This window comes from Leucoraja erinacea, chromosome 13, assembly GCF_028641065.1.
Source record: "Leucoraja erinacea ecotype New England chromosome 13, Leri_hhj_1, whole genome shotgun sequence".
NCBI lineage: Eukaryota > Metazoa > Chordata > Chondrichthyes > Rajiformes > Rajidae > Leucoraja > Leucoraja erinaceus.
The window spans coordinates 36,996,781-37,018,115 of NC_073389.1; the positions used below are offsets into that span (position 1 = coordinate 36,996,781).

At 40.6% G+C, this 21,335-nt stretch overlaps 1 protein-coding gene across 3 annotated transcripts in view; it reads right to left on the reverse strand.

Moving 5' to 3' along the window:
- Window positions 1-21,335, reverse strand: part of nhsb (Nance-Horan syndrome b (congenital cataracts and dental anomalies)) — a 341,852-nt gene that overhangs the window by 61,709 nt on the left and 258,808 nt on the right. The gene's annotated exons all lie outside the window — the stretch shown is intronic.

Sequence of the window (21,335 nt, forward strand, 5' to 3'; positions counted from 1 at the left end):
TTTTATGTGATCCTATGTATGTACATGGCTTTGGCTAAGATACTAGTTTCAATGAAAGGAAGCTAACAACATGTCAACTTTGGCAGTTGACAATTCAAACAAAACTAAAAACAATGTTCGTTCCTTTATTTTTCTTCTCCTTGGCAAGAAAGATGCAACGGATCTCAATGTGTTGATAGATCAATGGGGGAACTGGCCCAGTGAACAACAGCTTCATCTGACAGAATGCATTGTATTTTTGTTGGCCAGATCCTAATGTAGTTTCCATTGTCATATCATCCTTCATGTGTGCACCACCATATCAGGCAATATAGCAACTTATTAGCATATAGTAACTGTGATTTCCAATTAGTCCTGCCTCCTTGCTCTTACATCACAGTTGCCCAATTTTCTTCACTTTCAGTATTTTCAAAATTACAAGCTTCCTGAATCCTTTCAGGCAAAGCATTCTTAATCACTTCATAAAATAATTCTTCTCGCTCCCCTTTTGTTATAGGGTTATCCTTCAGCCATTGTATTAATGCTGACTGTCATGTCCATTATATTAATCCCACTTGCCTGCATTATTTCCATATCCCTTATTCAACTATTTTTGCAAATGCCTCCAAGATGTTTTTATCGGTCCTGCCTCCTCCACCTCCTCTGGTAGCTCACTCCAAATATCAACTACATGGCATATGAAAGATTTATACTACAGATTCCCTTTAAATCTCCTCCCTGACACCTTAATCCCCATGCCCTCTCAGTTTTAGATACTCCTATCATGGGAAACTGACTGTATCTACGCCTCTCATAATGTTACATTCTTCTATCATGTCATGTCTCAACTTATTTTTCCACAAGGAAAACAGATTCAATTCATCCAATCTATCCTTATAACTCAAGCCCTCCAATCCAGGCAAAATCCTTGTGAATCTTCTCTTTACCCTTTATTGCTAAATTAAATATTTTCTCTAATGTGGCGACCAGTATTGCGTATAATATTCCCAAATGCAGCCTTACAGAGGTTTACATCTGCAACATGATATCCCGATTCTTGTGTTCAATGTCTTAGACAATAAAGACAAGCAAGTCATATCCCTTTTCATCACCCTGTCTATCTGTGTTTCTATTTTCAGGGAACTATAATCATGTACTCCTAGGTCTCTTTGTATATCTATATTCCCTGAGGCCTTGTCATTCATTTCACATGTCCTGCCCTGGTATAACTTCTCAAAATTCTTCACTTTGCACTTGTCCGAGTTTAATTCAATTTTGAAATATTTTTCAGGCCATCAGCATAATCAAGGATGAGTCTCACCCTGGACACTCCCTATTCTCCCCCCTCCCATCAGGCAAGAGGTACAGAAGTGTGAAAATGCAAACCTCCAGATTCAGGGACAGTTTATTTCCAGCTGTTATAGGGCAACTGAACCATCCTATACCTAACTACAGCGGTCCTGACCTACCATCTACTTCATTGGAGACCCTTGGACTCTTTTTAATCTGACTTTACTGGACTTTATCTTGCACTAAACGTTATTCCACTTATTCTGTATCTGTACACTGTGGATTACTTGATTGTAATCATGTATACTCTTTCCACTCACTGTACAGCCTGTAACAAAAGTGCTTTTTCACTGTACCTCAGTACAAGTGACAATAAACTAAACTAAAAAAGAACTGAACGAGGAAATAGTAGAAATGTATTCTCCTCCTGCAAATAAGTCAACTGCCACACTGACTACTGTCACAATCATTGGCAAAACTTTGAGGATAGATGAGAATTTTCATATTTCTCAAGAGCTGGAACAAATCCTGAAAAGGTTTAGATGATTCCATAACCAATATTAAAGGGGAGTTTAAAGGTACCAGAGTTTTAAAAATTGCAATGTTATAGATAAAAAACAGAGGTATAGGACTAAGAACATCTATTCTTCGTTAAGATACAGCACAAGCATAATGGGGTCAGTGATCTCCCTCTCCACTAAAGATGTCCACATGTTTGATACCTGATGGAAATGTACCAGATTTCACCTCCTCACCCTCAGTCAGAGCAAACAAAATCAAATTCACACATTCCAAATCTATTTTTGCAGCAATTTGGATAATGTTCAAATGGCAAAGTCATGTTCAGAAAGGTGGAAAGAGATTTGTAGTTTGCCTTACCTAAATTACCTCAATCTTTACCTCAATACAAATTTTTTCGGCCTTTCTTAAATTGAAATACTTGGGTTCCTGATCTCTCTGCCATATTAGATTCAGTTTATCGTTATTTACTCCTTGAAAAGCTTTTCTTATTTTGAGCAAAACGTCACCCACTCCTTTTCTCTAGAGATGCTGCCTGACCCGCAGGGTTACTCCAGTATTTTGTGCGTATCTTCAGAACAAGGGCAGACTTTGATGTAAAACTGATTATTAATTCTAGACCAGAGTAAATTGTGGAAAACTACGGGAAGATACCCATTTTAAAAGTACGTTCGCTGTAAATAGAAAAGATTTGGAAATGGAAAGCAGAATGGTATGAAGTTATAAGTGGTGTGGATTCCCATTTAAAAGGGAACAACAAGCACATTCGACATACAAGAAATTGGAGTGAACTGACACTTGAGCATGCTAATTTGTGTGGTCCCATTGACTGCAAATGGAGCCGTGGAACATCTACTTTCTCAATCAATCAGCCCATTCAAAACACTAAATGAAATGGATAAAACCACAGTGGTAAACATCTGGAATTATGATGACGTAAATTTTGCAGTCGTAATAATGACATAGCTGCTGATGCTCACTATAATTATAGTGAAAAGTTGACAATATTTTCTGGAAGACATCAATGAACAGTTAGAAACTGAAGTGCAGAAATGGGTGCCAGTGATTCCTCACTACTGCCAGGCTACATAGGTCTGCAGTCCTCTCCAAAGTTACTCTCAAAATCAGTGTATGTATCAGAATGTAGTCTCACTATAAAATACTCCAACAATATCACAGTTTTGTGCCATAAATTCAGAATGAGATTTTGATTGCATCTAAACCATAATTGTGACTTTGCAACATCTGGGTCTAAAAACCTAATTTTGTATGTGTGGATTGTATCATCCTCAGGTAAATATTTCAAAATGCAAAGTGATGTTGAGCAATAAAGGAAGCAATTAATATGAAGTCTGTTGATCATATTTTAGTTTCTATCTTACTGGCAAACATATGTTCTAATCATTATTTTGTTATCTGTAAAATGTTTAAAACTTTAATTAAAAAAAACACTTGATAATAACCATGCATGGGTTTCATTGTCAGCTTTTTTGAGCTTAGCAGTAAGTGATGTAATTTTTCTACTTGCGGCAGAATCTGGCCTGATGGATACGTTTTAAATAAGGACCCTTCATTAGAGTGGATAAATGCACTGGATTGTTCTGACACTTCTGATGGAAATACCCATCTGTAACATTAAACCTATACATATTAATCTTTTCAGACTATGCATGTCATAAAATTTCCTTAGCACTTGTATAAAAGCATTATGTTACCACAGCAAAACTGCCTGGTCAAATTGTTAGAACATCAAATGTTATCTAGAAATTATTAACATTATAACCCAGTATGGAAATAACACATAGCAAAAATCAGCACAATGTGCAAGAATTTCTAGGCCTCTTACTTCAGTATTGTCTGATTTCTGGCACATATTTTTTCTTTAAATTCAAGATCATGTTGATACGTATAATTTAGGTGTAGGTTTAGATTTATTATTGTCGTGTGTACTGAAGTACAGTGAAAAGCTTTCTCCAAACAGATCAGATATACTATCAAATCAAATTCACATACGATAGAGCAAAGAGGAAGATACATAGAGTGCAGAATATCATTCTCAACATTGTAGCTCATCAGCGCAGAGCTAATCAATTTCAGACAATTGGTAAAACCACAGATTGAATCAATTTCCTGCTAATAATTAATTATCCATTTAGATTGGTAAATTAATTATATTAATTTGTAACCACAGCAGGTGTTGCCATTTGAGACCTACTAATATGTCCTATGGATGATTGGTGTTAAAGAAGGGTGCTTCATTGGTCTTAATTTTTCTTGCCATTACACCAAAAGATCAAGATTACCCAAACCTCAGTAATTGAACTGTTGTATACAGATAATGCTTATGTTTGCAAATGAGATCCAATACATCGCAACAATTTCATTGAAGCATACGAGACAATGTTTTTTTTATTCAACATCCATGAGGTACAAGGCCTCAAACGCCCTAATACGGCCGCATCACACTGCCCTTCAATAATAAAGGTTCATGCTGAGTCTCTGGAGAACATAGACCATTCTACAAATCTTTTGAGATGCCCAATTCAAGCACCAACACAGCCTTTGGTTGATTGAGTAAAAGGGTGTTTGTAGATTAAGTCCTTAGACGTGACAGCAATGATCTTTGATTTCCTATATGCTCAGTCATGGACTACCTAAAGAAGGCATGTTAAGGCACTGGAAGAATAACAATAGACACTGTCTCCACAAAGTCCAAATTCACTGAACCAATGGCCAGGTCCTCTCCCAAAACAACATTCCCAGTACTGAAGCCCTGCTTGCAGTTGGCCATGTTGGTAAGGTCAAATCAAACTCCCAAAACAGTCCCTTTGTTCTGATCACTATTATGAGAAAAGGAAAAGATGCTTTTAAAAAATGCTATAATCCCTCTGATTCTTGGGTATCTCTGGCCTATGTTCACTCAAAGTGGAGATGGAGCATTTGTAATGATACTGAGAATCTTAAGGCCATGGATCAGGAGCACACTAAAAGATTGCATTACAGGAAGGACCGTCTCTCAAATGACCTACCTACCTATCAGTTGGACACCACCTGCCTCGCTTGCACCCCACATTGGCCTCATTCGCTACCTAAGATGCACCGAACTGGAGTGGACGATAAGTTGCCTTTGATCCAGAGAGAATGTTTTGTTTTCCTCTGTCTTGAAAATTATCTGAACTGGGAATCAGCTTGAATGTGCCACTCATTATGCTGCTATTTTAATAACAACTCAGTCTTTAATGTAGTCTCAAAAGAGAGTGGAGTTTTAAGCACAAATTATCTCAATTGCCAATTTGTCTTTCCATTAACTTTTTAAACCCAAACCTGAAAGGCCAGCAATGCTATAAAACTGACAATCTCTTTAGAATGGCATAATTAACATTATGTTGTTTCCATCAACTGTACTTGTTTGTGGGTCCTCTAGGAACTCCAGAAATTAAGCACTTTTAGTTAGGCATATGGATAATGACAGGTTCATTTGTGAGTATAATTTGTTTTAAGTTTACTGCTTCTGGCACACTAATAAAACTACTTTCACAAGCTTTTACGGAATAAACTGAATTAAAAAACTACAGGAGAGGAAAAATATTGATAATAGTACTAACAGTAACGAACATATAGAACATAGCATTATGTCATCTATGCTGACTTCTGACCTAAGCATTGGAACTCAGAATAGAGCAGCTGTATTCTGCATATGCCCTTAATGGTTTGAATACATCAGTGGTATTCAGAGTATGACGGTAATATTCTGAGTACAGCAGCCATATTCATAATAGAGCAATAGTTACCAAGTTCCGAATATTGTATTAAATACAGAGCACTATTGTGGCATTCATATTATAACAGTGCAATTCATAAAATAACAATGGATTTCATTTTATAATAGTAGAATTGAAAATATAATTGTTGTAATAATAGAGCACAGGATATAACAGTAAAACATTGAATTCCAAAGATTGGTATCAGGATCATTATCTTACTGTTATATAAAAAAATGGAACTGGAAAAAGGGAGTACAGTATCAGTGCTTTTTCAGTTGATGTAAACAAGGCCTGCATTTATTGCCCACATACCATGGCCCATGAGAAGTTGGTGCTGAACAGCTGTGTTGAACTCCTACAGTCCACCTGGTGAAGCTATTCCCTCACTGCTGCTGTTTCGCATGTTCCAATATTCAGATTTGGGACTGGTGACATATTTCCAATCAGGAATAGTGTATGAATTAGGGGTGAATCTGTAGGAGAATCTTGAGTCCTGCTAAAAAGCCTAAGCAAATTATAGATGGAGTTGCAATTGCAAATTGCAGATGCTATACACTATAGCCATGTTGCACTGGTGATAGAAGAAGTCAATAGTTAGGGGCATCAATCGTGCTGGTTGCTTTCTCCTGGAAGGTGCCAAGCTACTTATATGGTGTGGAGTTATACTTATCAAATTATGTGGGCATTATTTTTTGCTTCGCAGATAATGGAAAGACTCTGCAGGTGATTTATTCATTGCAAAATATTCAGCCCTTAACTACCTTTTATGGCCATAGTATTTACATGGATTAACTAGTTTAGTTTTCGTTCAATAGATCACAAGGCATTTTCCAACTAGAATGAGCCTTTGTGCTATGGGAAGATGATTCTTGAAGAGGGCAGTTCTGTTGTGTGTTAACACTCATCAGTCCAAGCCTGAATATTGTCCATGTCTTGTATGTGGGCAGAGATAACTTCATCATCTGAGAAGTTGTGACAAGAACTAAACACTGTGCAATCACAGTAAATATCCTCTCCCCTGACATTATGATGGAATGAGGATTAATGAAAGTGCTGAAGATGGTGGGATAGGGCCATGCCCTGAGAAACTCATCCATCAACCTCTAGGGGATGGGAGGATTGGCACCCAACATTTTTACCAGTGTGTGTGCATTACCCTTGTGCCTATCTTCTTTCAGACAGTTATGAATTGCAGGTGAATCAAGAGGTTGCAACTATCAATTAGTGACGGTGAAACTGTAGTGGCACTTAATTTAATATTACCAGTCGCTAGTTCAGACAATGACATTTGCAGAGGTTAGCTAAACTGCATGGATTTGCAAATGATGATATAAGTGGTTTGCAGCCAGGAGAAGGGGAAAGGATAATGCTGGAACCTGCACTCAAGAGTATGAGATCAAAAACCTTTGCTCCAGAGGTCCCAGATTTAGATTGGGATGGTGCAGTCAATGTGAGAATGTTAATGACTAGACACTGTAAAATTGTTGATGTGTTTGGTAAACTTGCCTTAAAGTTTGCATGCAATGTTGAGGTGGTGGGGGTGAATCTATTATTTAATACCACATGTACCTTCCCTAGCACCCTCTACATAAATATGGACATGCCACCCTGCCGAATTCAGCAAACTTGCTCCTGCCCTCCGCTGGCAATCACAACCTTCTTCCAGCTTGGGATGCATTATGGCAGTGAGAGCCGGGAACTGGGCTTAAACTTTGATTCCCTACCAAAGCCCGGCTGAGATCTATTAATTAATTGTCACTGCTCCTGGGGGTTTCCTGGCCTGAGATAAGGATTTCATCTTGAGTATGATCCATTCTGCCAAAATGCTATCCTTTCAAAATTGAAAGAAGTCATTAAGCCAAAAGAGGCTGTTATTAATGTACCATCTGTCGCCACTGCTTTACAGCTGATTAATTACATTAGTAATTGCAGTTACGGTTGTAATGAATGCAACACTGCAGCTGATATGTACACTGCAAGCTCCACAGAATGCAAAATAAATGACAGATCCCTTGACAAAATAAATGACAGATCCCTTGGCTGAGGGATAATATTGGCCCAGGACTCGAAGAATTAACTTTCCCCAAACAGGTGGAAATATTGCGTACTAGGAAATTATAATCCTTAAAGAGACGGAGATCAAAAAGTATCAAAACAACTGAACCAGCTTATAGAATAAAAGAATTGCAGATGCTGGTTAATACACAAAAGGATACAAAGTGCTGGAGTAACTCAGCAGGTCAGGCAGCATGTCTGGAGAACATGGATAGGTGACCTTTCGGGAGAAGACCTTTAATCCGAAATGTCATCTATCCATGTTCTCCAGACATGCTGCCTGACCTGCTGAGTTACTCCAGCACTTGATATCCTTTGTGAACCTTATAAATGAGCTTGTGATCCACCCAGGTCATGGGGAGAATGTACTGTAAAAACTCCATACAGGCAGCACCCGGGTCTCTTGTGCTGTAAGGCAACAACTCTACCGCTGCACCACCGAGTCTCTCATCTACAGGGCACATATCTGGAATGTGTTACATTATCTCAATTTGCCTGGATGAGTGCCTGCTAACAGACATAAACCAGCGAGTGGGAATAAATGGGGGATTTTCAGATTGGTAGGCTGAGAGTCGTGGGTGCTGCAGGAATCAGTGAGAAGGCTTAGCTGTTCACAAGCCAAAAGAATGCTTTGTACGTGGTGTCCTAGTGCGACTCGTTCTTGATTCGCAGTGCGAGGTATAAATGGAGTCTATTGGAGGGAGGTTGGTTAGTGTGATGGTCTGGGCTGCATCCACAAATCATTATATAAAATGTACCTGCTTATGGATTTTAGAGAGTTATGACCGGCAGGGCAGCAACGCTGGGGTTGGAAGGCTGGATATTTCAACCAGTGATGTGCTCAACCAAATGACTTCCATCCAATCATATATTTTTTTATGATTCATTTCTTAGATTCCTCATCACAAATGCACTAATAATTGAAAACATTTTGCCTTGCAATACAATATATCTACTACATTATATAAAATGCACACTATCAGCATGTGTCACTTTCTTAGTTAAAATATTAGTTTAGAAAGCTGCTGTTTAGGATTCCTGCAGGTTTCTGAAATCCAGGAGAATGGGGAGAGGCTGATCACAATCTCTGTGAACACACACAGTGCCGTGGTGAAAGGAATTCTTATCTCTGGATTTTGTACACCTTACTATAAATGGCATTGTGGCTGAGTCCAATCCTGAAGAAAATGAGATTCTTTGCCAATGCACAGAATGGAACCATGTCTGAAAGTTTATTTCCATTGGTGCAGGAGTCTTGAAGTAGAAGCACCAAGATAATTGACTGAAAAGGCAAAAACAACCAACTAAGTACTTAAATAAACCAGGAAACTAGAAACAATCTTAATTAATTAACATTAACATTAGCATAAGCTTAACATTAATTAAGCACTTAATTTAAACTGAAACTGAATGTTGTTCTAATCTTTAATAATCTAATCTACCCTAATCTATAATAATCTTACCATTACAACCTAAAGTATAACCGTTTTATAACATAATTCAGCATAAAGCGAGGTAACTGAAAACCTCCATTAGCACCAATGCACTGTAAAAGAGTATATTAGTTTCCTGACCAACAAGATGGAACCTGCGTAAAATTAGCATACCAATCCACATCTCGTCATTAGGGATTACACAGATTTCACACACTATGTACCACTTAAAAAGCTACTTCCTGGCAGAAAGTGGCAGAGCACTACAATTGAATGAAGTATTTTTGTGATTCTAGAAAATTAAGTTTTGATGTTTGAGTAACACATTGAAATTAAGAATGAATACATTTTATTTCTACATGCTGAGTCGTTTTCAGTGAGGTGTCTCTTTGCATTTGTCTCTAAAGTAGGATTCAAGGAGCCACTATTTTGTAAGAGATGATTTACGATAACAGAGGCTGCAATATAGAACTTCATCTGCGACTAATTTGCCTTGCAGCCAAGAAGCCGATTCCTGATGCAGCTCTTGATTTAGATCTAGTTTTACACGATCTGGCAATGCAGCAGTACAAAATCTTCTGTCAATTGGATTGCTACCCAAGCATCTGCCAAACTGACAGCAGAAAACTCTATGCACACACTTAAACAGGAAAAGAGCATTAAAAATGTTTGGTTTGTTAATTTAAGGAATGGGCAATGAGGTTAATCATAGCCTAGAAATTTGATTTGCGATGCTGCACGATTGAAAATGAGTTGTTCCAATAGTGACCATTTAGAAACATAGAAACATAGAAATTAGGTGCAGGGAGTAGGCCATTCGGCCCTTCGAGCCTGCACCGCCATTCAATATGATCATGGCTGATCATCCAACTCAGTATCCCGTACCTGCCTTCTCTCCATACCCCCTGATCCCCTTAGCCACAAGGGCCACATCTAACTCCCTCTTAAATATAGCCAATGAACTGGCCTCAACTACCCTCTGTGGCAGAGAGTTCCAGAGATTCACCACTCTCTGCGTGAAAAAAAAGTTCTTCTCATCTCGGTTTTAAAGGATTTCCCCTTTATCCTTAAGCTGTGACCCTTGTCCTGGACTTCCCCAACATCGGGAACAATCTTCCTGCATCTAGCCTGTCCAACCCCTTAAGAATTTTGTAAGTTTCTATAAGATCCCCTCTCAATCTTCTAAATTCTAGAGAGTATAAACCAAGTCTATCCAGTCTTTCTTCATAAGACAGTCCTGACATCCCAGGAATCAGTCTGGTGAACCGTCTCTGCACTCCCTCTATGGCAATAATGTCCTTCCTCAGATTTGGAGACCAAAACTGTACGCAATACTCCAGGTGTGGTCTCACCAAGACCCTGTACAACTGCAGTAGAACCTCTCTGCTCCTATACTCAAATCCTTTTGCAATGAAAGCTAACATACCATTCGCTTTCTTTACTGCCTGCTGCACCTGCATGCCTACCTTCAATGACTGGTGTACCATGACACCCAGGTCTCGCTGCATCTCCCCCTTTCCCAATCGGCCACCATTTCTAGATTGTTTCATGTGACTTTGAAAATGTAAGTTTGTGTTTAGTTTCGTGACATGGGTACGCATCAAGTGAACAACTTCTAACTAGAGTTGCACTTGAACATTTGACGTGACTTTCACCAGTGATGTCAATCACCATCCAACACCCATTTTCATGAACTGCTGGGGAAATAAGACTATATTGACCGGGGAGTGCCTCATTCCAGCATCCACCATTTTTATTACTGCTACTCCGGCATGTGATCCACAGAGGTGGGTCCTATTTCTTGCCTTGTATCCCTTGCGCCCAGCTTCTCTAAATTTCAACCCTAACCAACAATCACAAGTCATAAAATGATCACCTCAGCCCTGACCCCAATTTCCCCAGGACCTAACCTTCCAATTATTCCTGGCTGAAACCACAATAACCAATAAATCGATCATTACTGGTCCTGGTCCACCAAATTCCCCAAACCCACAACCTTCCTGATTCTCTGATTCTTCGATGACCAGAACAACCACCTCCCCCCCCTATTTTCATTTACCTCAAACTCTAGCTCACCAATTTTCCCAAATGGCCAAATTCCCTGATCAAATACCTAAACCCAAATCCCATTCCCCCAAAAGGTACCAATCTGGTGATGGTATTTGAGGTAGTTTTTGCTTAGATTCCATCCGTTTTGTCCAAACTTAATTAGGTCTCCTGCAAAAATAAAATCAAGAAACTGGCTAACGTCCAATTTAAAGAGGCATTTGGATGGTTTACACTCTGAAACGAGTAATAAAACAGGACCTGTGTGGTTCCTAAAATCAGACAATGCTGAGCATGACCTATAACTTGATAGTGAAGCATTTAGACAATTGGCATCAGCCTTTAGAGGTACACTCTCCTTGGCAGCCAAGTTGCCACATAGTATACAGCGGCTGCCGCAGTGGTGACAGAGGTTGAAGAAGAGAAGGAGACGGCTCTCATCTTCGCACAAAGGTATACAGAAGTTCTGATCATTGAGATGCAAACCAGCAGGTCCTGTGCACTAGATGTACCATAACACCCACCAAGCCCACCATAAGACAGCCTAACATGGGATGGCTAGTAATCTCTGTTAGCAACGATAATCCCTACAGAGTGGAGCAATGGTGACAGAAATCTGGAGAAACAGATGCTGGAATCTTCAAAACATAAAGTGCTGGAGGAACTCAGCGGGTCAGGCAGTATTTGTGGAGGAAGTTGACAGGCAGTGTTTCAGGTCAGGACTCTTCTTTAGTGGAGTGGGGGGAGATTGCGTGAAAAGAGTATAGAAGAGAGATCGAGCGACTGTCCATATGGTGCCAGCACAATAACCTGGCCCTCAACACCAGCAAAACCAAGGAACTGATTGTGGACTTTGGAAGGAGTAGGATGGGTACCCACAGTCCCGTTTATATCATGGTTGAAAGGGTCAAGAGCTTCAAATTCCTGGGCGTGTTCATCTCTGAAGATCTTTCCTGGTCCGAGAATACTAATGCAATTATCAAGAAAGCACATCAGCACCTCTACTTCGTGAGAAGATTACAGAGAGTCGGTTTGTCAAGGAGGACTCTCTCTAACTTCTACGGGTGCACAGTAGAGAGCATGCTGACCGGTTGCATCGTGGCTTGGTTCGGCAACTTGAGCGTCCTGGAGAGGAAAAGACTGCAAAAAGTAGTAAACACTGCCCAGTTCATCATCGGCTCTGACCTCCCTTCCATCGAGGGGATCTATCGCAGTCGCTGCCTCAAAAAGGCTGGCAGTATCATCAAGGACCCACACCATCCTGGCCACACACTCATCTCCCTGCTACCTTCAGGTAGAAGGTACAGAGGCCTGAAGACTGCAATGACCAGGTTCAGGAATAGCTACTTCACCACAGCCATCAGGCTATTAAATTTGGCTCGGTCAAAACTCTGAACATTAATAGCCCATTATCTGTTATTTGCACTTTATCAGTTTAATTATTCATGTGAGTATATTTATATAATGGTATATGGACACACTTATCTGTTTTGTAGACAATGCCTACTATGTTCTGTTGTGCTGAAGCAAGCACGAATTTCATTGTCCTATCAGGGACACATGACAATAAACTCTCTTGAATCTTGAATCTTGAAGAGAGGTGGGTGCTGGACAAAGCTTGGCAAGTGACTTTTGTAGGTACTGGTGAGGGGGAGGATCGATTGGCAGATGGGTGGGGTAAGTAACAAAGGCTTGAGGTGAAAAGGAAACAAAGGACGTAGGAAAAAGAAAGGAGTCAAATGTAAAACTGGAAGGAGGGATATGGGTGGAAAGGAAAAGGGAGGGGATCGGAGGAGCACATGAAGGAGACGATAGGAGCAGGGTGGCTAGGGGGCGTTAGAGATGGTGGGAGAAATGTGTGACTACTGGGGTGCAGAGGGCCAGGGGACAGAGATGAGGGATTTAGTTGGACAGGGTGTTACTTTATATTAAAGAATTTAATGTTCATACTGTTGGTTTGTAAACTTCCCAAGCGGAATATGTTAGCAACCAGGATCTGTAGAGAATGGTGCATAAAACCCACTTCATCACAGGCTATCACTTTCTTCCATCCAGTACATCTGCATTGCATAAGGAATGCTAGAGGCATCATCAAGGATGCCTGCTACCCTGGCCATTCTCTTTTCTTTCTTCTACCTTTTGGGAGAAGATAGAGATGCTTGAAAGCTCAGATGTCCAAAGTTAAGAAATGCTTCTTTTCTACTATCAGATCCGAATCAATAATCTATTTTATACTCCCACAGGTGCTGCCATGTAATCTTATTCTTAACTATGCCCAATCCAGTTATTTCCATTATTGCACAATTATTTTTTTTGTACTACAGGGTACTTTATATTGCACAAAAGGTCTTGCACATTCTGCTATTATGCATTTGTCAATGTATTTAGTTGTATCTATCATTATCATGTATTCTGTGTACTCTATGAACTTCATGCAAACAAGGAAAAGCATTTCAAATTGTTGAAATAACTGATTGAAATACTGGGCAAGACACTGGAAATATGAAGATGAAATGTAGCTGATGAACAGGTCACATCAGCATTATTAACTCAAGTGGTGATCTACTGAGTAAATTCCCTCACTGAAACAGTCGATTGGTAAGGAAGATTTATCTTTACACATTTGTAGCAGTAACATCAAACATAATTGCTGACCGCACAAGATATTTCCACTGGAAAAGTTTGGAGGACAAAGTGCCATCGAGTTACTAAGTGTGTAAGTATTCATTCAAAATGTGTTAATTAGTGTGCCACCCAAAACAAACTGGAATAATCCTTTGATAAAATGTTGAGCTCCAATACACTGCTGATCAATTCCAGTTCTATGCACTGTTTAATTACTCAACACTTAGATACAACATTCAGCTGCATGCGCAATTACCATGAATCACAGAACCACTATTATGTATATCTTGGCCCCCAATTAGACTGCAATCAAAGTTGCCTCGTGCCCAAACTGAAGGGAAAGATGAATCCTCCATGTACCAACCACTTTACACAAGCAGCTCCCCATTGGTGCTTAGCCTAATCAAGTTATTCTTTCTGTGATACTGCTTTCATTTTCAATGTCCTTCATTGTCATGATCAGCTTTACCAACAGCCAAGCAGCAACTAACTCTATGGACATAAATTGTAAGAACCATTCTAAGATTGGGTGGGCTGTGATGGGTTGGGCAGGCTGTGATGGGTTTAGAGGCTGTTTTTAAAGGGGGGATTTGATGATGGGGGTTTGTGAATGAGTGGTGATAATTATGAAACTAGAATGATGGAAGAAATTAGAGAACAAGACAACAAAGAAATGCCTTTAATGGTAAAATCAAACTCCCGAAAAAATATTCTGTAGATAAATTCTAATTTGCCAGTTTGGTGGCAAAAACAGGAAAGTAGATTTTTATCTGAATGGTGGCCGATTAGGAAAGGGGGAGATGCAACGAGACCTGGGTGTCATGGTACACCAGTCATTAAAAGTAGGCATGCAGGTGCAGCAGGCTGTGAAGAAGGCGAATGGTATGTTAGCATTCATAGCAAAAGGATTTGAGTATAGGAGTAGGGAGGTTCTACTGCAGTTGTACAGGGTCTTGGTGAGACCACACCTGGAGTAATGCGTACAGTTTTGGTCTCCTAATCTGAGGAAAGACATTCTTGCCATAGAGGGAGTACAGAGAAGGTTCACCAGACTGATTCCTGGGATGTCAGGACATTCATATGAAGAAAGACTGGATAGACTCGGTTTGTACTCGCTAGAATTTGGAGGATTGAGGGGGAATCTTATAGAAACTTACAAAATTCTTAAGGGGTTGGACAGGCTAGATGCAGGAAGATTGTTCCCGATGTTGGGGAAGTCCAGAACAAGGGGTCATAGTTTAAGGATAAGGGGGAAATCTTTTAGGACCAAGATGAGGAAAACCTTTTTCACACAGAGAGTGGTGAATCTCTGGAATTCTCTGCCGCAGAAGGTAGTTGAGGCCAGTTCATTGGCTATATTTAAGAGGGAGTTAGATGTGGCCCTTGTGGCTAAAGGGATCAGGGGGTATGGAGAGAAAGCAGGAACAGGATACTGAGTTGGATGATCAGCCATGATCATATTGAATGGCGGTGCAGGCTCGAAGGGCCGAATGGCCTACTCCTGCACCTATTTTCTACGTTTCTATGTTTCTAATGAAGAGTCCAATGGTTTTGTGCTATTATCAGATGCTAATGATTTTGCTGTGTGTTTCCAGAGTATTTTCTTGTACACGCTTAACAGCCAAAAAGCAAATTTCTCTTAATAATGCTTAAAGCAGTCTCTGTAAATGCAAGCCGTTGGCAGACTCAATTATAGTAAAATATGAGGCCACCCACCAGGTAGCGACCCCACCCCATCTTATTTTGTACTCAGGTGCTCCCTGGCATGGATTGTGCTTGAATTACCCAGAACGTTTTTACAAAGAGTTTTCTGATGTTCAAAGTAGACTTTGTGTTATTAACAGGAAGTTACCTATCCTGCAAATCCTAATCCGTTGATAGGTCTTCAAAACATTTCAACACATTTCACTCATTTTACTTCAAGGCATTATCGTAATGTAAAACAACATCTTTGATTTGGGTTTGTGGATTATACACACTGGAGAATTGGTGAATATTAAATATATACATGTTAAAAGAACCATGTGTGGGATCAGAAGTCATGGAATGGATTGAAAGGTTCAGTGATGTTACACCACATACTTATGCCTTCAAAGCTCTGCTAAATATTTCTCAAGGAATTAATTGTTGTCAACTGTGGTTCAGTTTGTACTCTTGCATCGAGAGTCAGGAATATCAAGACAATATTCAGGAAGTGCAGGAATATTAGAAGTGCCTCTTAAATATATGAGATCAGGATTTCCATGCACATGTTATGAAATGTGTAGATCTTGAATTTATAATGGACAGATTACATCATATCTGTCTATATGCTCCTTCTCCAGAAGCAGAGCTTCATTCTGCTGAATTCCCCAATATTTACACTGGTGAGATCACCTTGTTGTGATACATTTATGATAGTGTTTGAATGTTGCTGAAAGACAGGGATATTAAAAAAATAATAATAATCTCTCAGTTTTTATAGTTGGAGCCTTTCAGGGTTATTTTGGGAGCAGGGAGCCAAGAGCAGGCCATGGTGGTGCAAGATAACTTGGGTCAGTATGGTAGGCTCTCTGCATCTGAATTGTATAAATACAGGTGAGCAGAGACTATGAACTGTAATTTGTAGGAAAGAACTGCATATACTGGATATACTGAATATTTAGCAGAGCTTTGATCTGGTATTTTGTTGGTTGACATGCTTGATCAATGGTATTTTATCATTAATGTTTTATTATTATTAATGTTTAGTGTTTTCTGAGTCATTCGTAACTGTCACTGTATGTCATGTTGTTACTTGTGGGCGGAGCACCAAGGCAAATTCCTTGTATGTGAATACTTGGCCAATAAACTTACTTACTACTTACTTAGGGCCTGCCCCACCAGCATGCGATAGCATGCATCTAGCGCGCCCAAACGTGGTCGCCTGAGGCGTACGGCCTCCCGGGGCCGGTCCCACTTCGATGGTGTACGGAGGTGTACGGAGTTGTGCGGGGCTGGTCCCGACATCGCGCGGGGCTCCAAAATCTTGCACTGTTCTGAAAATTCCGCGCGCCAACGGCCTGTACTCCTGCAAGCGCATTGAGGGCGTACGCAATGTTTCGACGGGCGTATGCAGCGGCTTGACGTCATACGCAGTGTCTTGACGTCGTACGCAGCGTCTTGACGGCACACGCCTAGTGTGTGGCGTTGTGCGATGATGTCATCACTCGGCGGGCCGTTGCGCGATGATGTCACCGCCCGACGCCGTGCGACGTCCAAATTCAGTCGGCCCAGCTGATTGATGAGTTTGACGTAAATTACATCATGCGCGAATTTTGCGCGTACTTACCGCGTACTTAGCGTGTACTCCGCTTCCGTTTGGTCGCGCTAGACGCATGCAATCGCATGCTGGTGGGACAGGCCCTTTACTGTGCAGGTAGACACAAAATGCTGGAGTAACTCAGCGGAACTGCAGCATCTCTGGAGAGAAGGGATGGGTGAGACTTCGGGTCGAGACCCTTCTTCAGACTGAGGAAGTGCAATTGTACTGTAATTTTGGATAGTGGAAGTGCATCAGTAAGATTCAGTTTATTCAGACTGGGTCAAGGAAAGAGCGTTCACATCACGGACCTGTTTTCACCAATCTTTCCAACACCTCGCACAAGAAGCACAAGAAAGACACCATTGTATGCAGATGCCGAGATGTGTGTTCAGCTCTGGCTGAACAACTTCTAATCTTGTGTGTGGACTCGATAAGAATAAGTTTATTCAGACAATGGACTGCCTGCCCCCTCATGTAGGTGTAAAATATCCCATGCACTTGTTGAAAAATAGCAGGACACTGCTATCAGGTTATTACTCCCAGCACTTGTTCTTAACGCACCCAGAAATCACAATACCTGGTCATTTATTTATGCAAGTTATTTGCACCATCTTTATAGTACAAAAGTGAGCATGCTTCATGAAAAATATTTCATTGACCATGAGGCACACTTGGATCTCCGAGGTTGTAAATTAAACCATAGAAATACAAGTTACTCCTTCAAGAGAGCAGAAAAGCACAGAGCAATTTCTTAGCATGGGGCAGATCACACAATTCATCTTTTGTTTGAGGTAACTGCAGAATAATTGTTTTATGTGCTCTTGTATTAGTAAGAAGAATAATTCAAGAATTGATTTTTCTCTTTCCAATGCTCCTTATAATTGTAAGCAGCCATGATTGGACAAGTTCAAGCTTAAAATTGCTGCCAAGTGTAGATGAAATGATTTCACTCTCAGTTTCATTTTCACCACACATGAATACGGATATCATACACAAAAATCAATAGCTTTGTGTGAGAGAAAAATGAAAATATACAAACTGTGTTAAATAGAGAGATCAGTGTTTTCTATGTTCAATCTCGGTAGGAGAAAAGGGGTTAATTAAGCAAAGGGAAAAAAGGAGGTGCGAAGGGAGGGTGCTTTTATCATGCACTAGAACTAGTCAAGAGTGTTTTCTATTGAAGCATTTCACATGTTTCTCTAGTCATTCCCTCATACCTGTGCAATATTTTGTCAACAGCCAATGTTTTTGGTGGAATTATTAATGAAATGAGTATCTACTAAATTTCATTTCTTGTTTTCAACAAAAATTGATATCCTCTATCAATGATCAAATACAGCGCATTCAGAGGTAAAGTTACTTTTTAATTATGCTTCTGTATTAACAAATTCTTCACTTTACAAGACACAGAACATATTACCATTAGCTTTCAGCATACCCGTTGACAGTGGTTGAAACTGATTAGAGATTAAAACGTTTATGCATCCCCGAAAAGGGATATTAAATCATGGCCAGATCACCATATAAGCATGGAGGTACTGATAGTATTGTCAGCACAGTAACAGCTGGATGGAATTATGAAGAGCAGCAGGAGACTAATTTAGGGTAAAACAACTTTTAGAGTGTGAACAGTTACAGAGAAGACCTCCAATTGGCTGTGATTTATTCCACATTCCACTTAATTCTATAACTTGTTCATTCCAACACTTAATTGCTCATAACCAAATAGCACATCATTCCAAGTCAAATAACAGATCAGGAATCAAAAGGAAAAGTTGTAGATAAAAAAAAGTTAATCCCATCTTTTGTTTAGATTGCAAATAGTGGTTGCATATTCCTGGAGGTTTTATCTCATACTTTTCCCTCAAAAATGCTATCATCCATAATCCCTTGTTGCAGCAATAGTCTCTCTCCAATGCCAATATTTATATTACCATTCAACAAATGTGGGAATGAAAAGTTTTTATTTTTCAAAATATCCCTTGATTTTTCTCCTGGATTCATTCCAGCAGAATTCTTGAGATTAATTTTCAGTTCTGAACATTCTATGGGAATCCCAGAGGGTAAGTTTAGGAACCATCTGTCACTCAGCAAGGACATTTAGAAACTAGTGTCATAATGAGTCTTATCCATGCTCTCCAGAGATGCTGCCTAGCCTGCTGTGTTATTCCAGCACTTTGGGTCTTTCTGTGTTTTAACCAGCATCTGCAGTTCTTTGTTTCTGCATTCTGTCATACGTGGACTTGCCTAATAAATAATGTTCCCAATTTACTCTCCCCAGCTCCTGCCAAATAATGCCACAAACTGCCTTCATCCAATTTAGTATCTTCCCCAATGTCCAGGCTTATGTTTATTTGCAGCTATCTTAAAACTTACGGAGGGTAGACAAAAATGCTAGAGAAACTCAGCTGGTGAGGCAGCATCTATGGAGCGAAGGAAATAGGCAACGTTTCGGGTTGAAACCCTTCTTCAGACTGATGTGAGGGTGGGGGACGGGAAGAAGAAAGGAAGAGGTGGAGCCAATGGGCTGAGGGAGAGCTGAGAAGGGGAGGCAAAAGTAGGGACTAGCTGAAATTAGAGAAGTCAATGTTCATGCTCCTGGGGTGCAGACTGCCAAGCGAAATATGAGGTGCTGCTCCTCCAATTTATGGTGGTCCTCACTCTGGCCATGGAGGAGGCCCAGGACAGAAAGGTTGGATTCAGAATGGGAGGGGGAATTGAATTGCTGAGCCACCGGGAGATCAGGTTGGTTATTGCGAACCGAGCGATCGCCAAGCCTACGCTGGCATCTAGAGCAGCGGATGCAATAGATGAGGTTGGAGGAGGTGCAGGTGAACCTCTGCCGCACCTGGAACGACTGCTTGGGTCCTTGAATGGAGTCAAGGGGGGAGGTATAGCGACAAGTGTACCATTTCCTGCTGTTGCAAGGGAAAGTGCCCGGAGAGGGGGCGATACGGGTGGGAAGGGCCGAATTGACCAGGGAGTTACGGAGGGAGCGGTCTCTGCGGAAAGCAGACAGGGGAGGAGATGGGAAGATGTGGCAAGTGGTGGGATCACGTTGGAGGTGGCGAAAATGACGGAGGACTATTTGTTGTATGTGAAGGCTAGTGGGAGAGAAAGTGAGGACTAGGGGGACTCTGCCCTTGTTATGAGTGGGGGGATGGGGAGTGACAGCAGAGTCACAGGGTATAGAAGAGACCCTGGTGAGAGCCTCATCTATGTTAAAAGAGGGGAACCCCGTTCCCTGAAGAATGAGGACATCTCCGATGCCCTGGTGTGGAACACCTCATTCTGGGTGTAGATGCGGAGTAGACGAAGGAATTGGGAGTAGGGGATGGAGTCCTTACAGGAAGCAGGATGGGAAGAAGTGTAGTTCAGATAGCCAGTGGGTTTATAGTGGATGTCGGTCAGTGGACTGCCAGTCAATATTAGAGAAGTTAAATTCAGCCAATGCAACATCCCTGTGGTTTTTCCTTTTTTTCTGTAATCAGTCTACAAATCTGTTCCTCTATCTCCTGCAGGCTACTGGGAGGTCCATAGTATAATCCCATTAGAATGATTGCACCTTCCTTATTTTTGAGCTCAACCCATATTTCCTCAGTGTGTCCTCTCTGAGTGTTGCAGTGTCATTCTCCCTGATTAAAGCAAATCAGCCGCCTCTTCTACCTCCCACTCTACCATGTCGGCAACATTGAAACCCTGGAACGATAAGCTACCAGTCCTGACCTTCTCACAAACAAGTCTCCATAATGACCACAACATCATAATTCCAAGCACTGATCCAGCCTCTAAGTTCATTTGTTTTACCCACGATACTCCTTGCATTGAAATAAACACACTTCAGGCGAATCATAGGTAAAGGCCAGAAATAGATTGCTCATAATACAAAACACACTCTGTGAACAGATAAGGTGGTAATCCAGGCTTAGTTCCATTGGTATTCAAAGAATACCATCACCATGCAGAACCTTAAGCCATTTGTAGCCAGGCAACCATAAAAACTTTCAAATATAACTCTCTGAGAGTCTGCATAATGACAGCCTCCATTAGAAAGATACATCTTGATTGCTAGTTTTCCCAATAATATGACCTAAACTAATATAAACCAATGATTTAGGCTTTTTCTAGAATAGGAATAGAAGTTGTTCTGTGACCTTAATAAAGAAGCCACTGCAGTAAAACATAACACCATCAGAATCAGGCATATATTACTCATGCAGCAAGCAGGGGTCATGGCAATAAGTGATTGTTTCCCTCCTCTCTGTAGGTAGTTATGAGATACAATTAAGGTCCTTGGCAAAAGGCAAATGGAAAACCTTTTTTCCCATGAATTTCATTAAC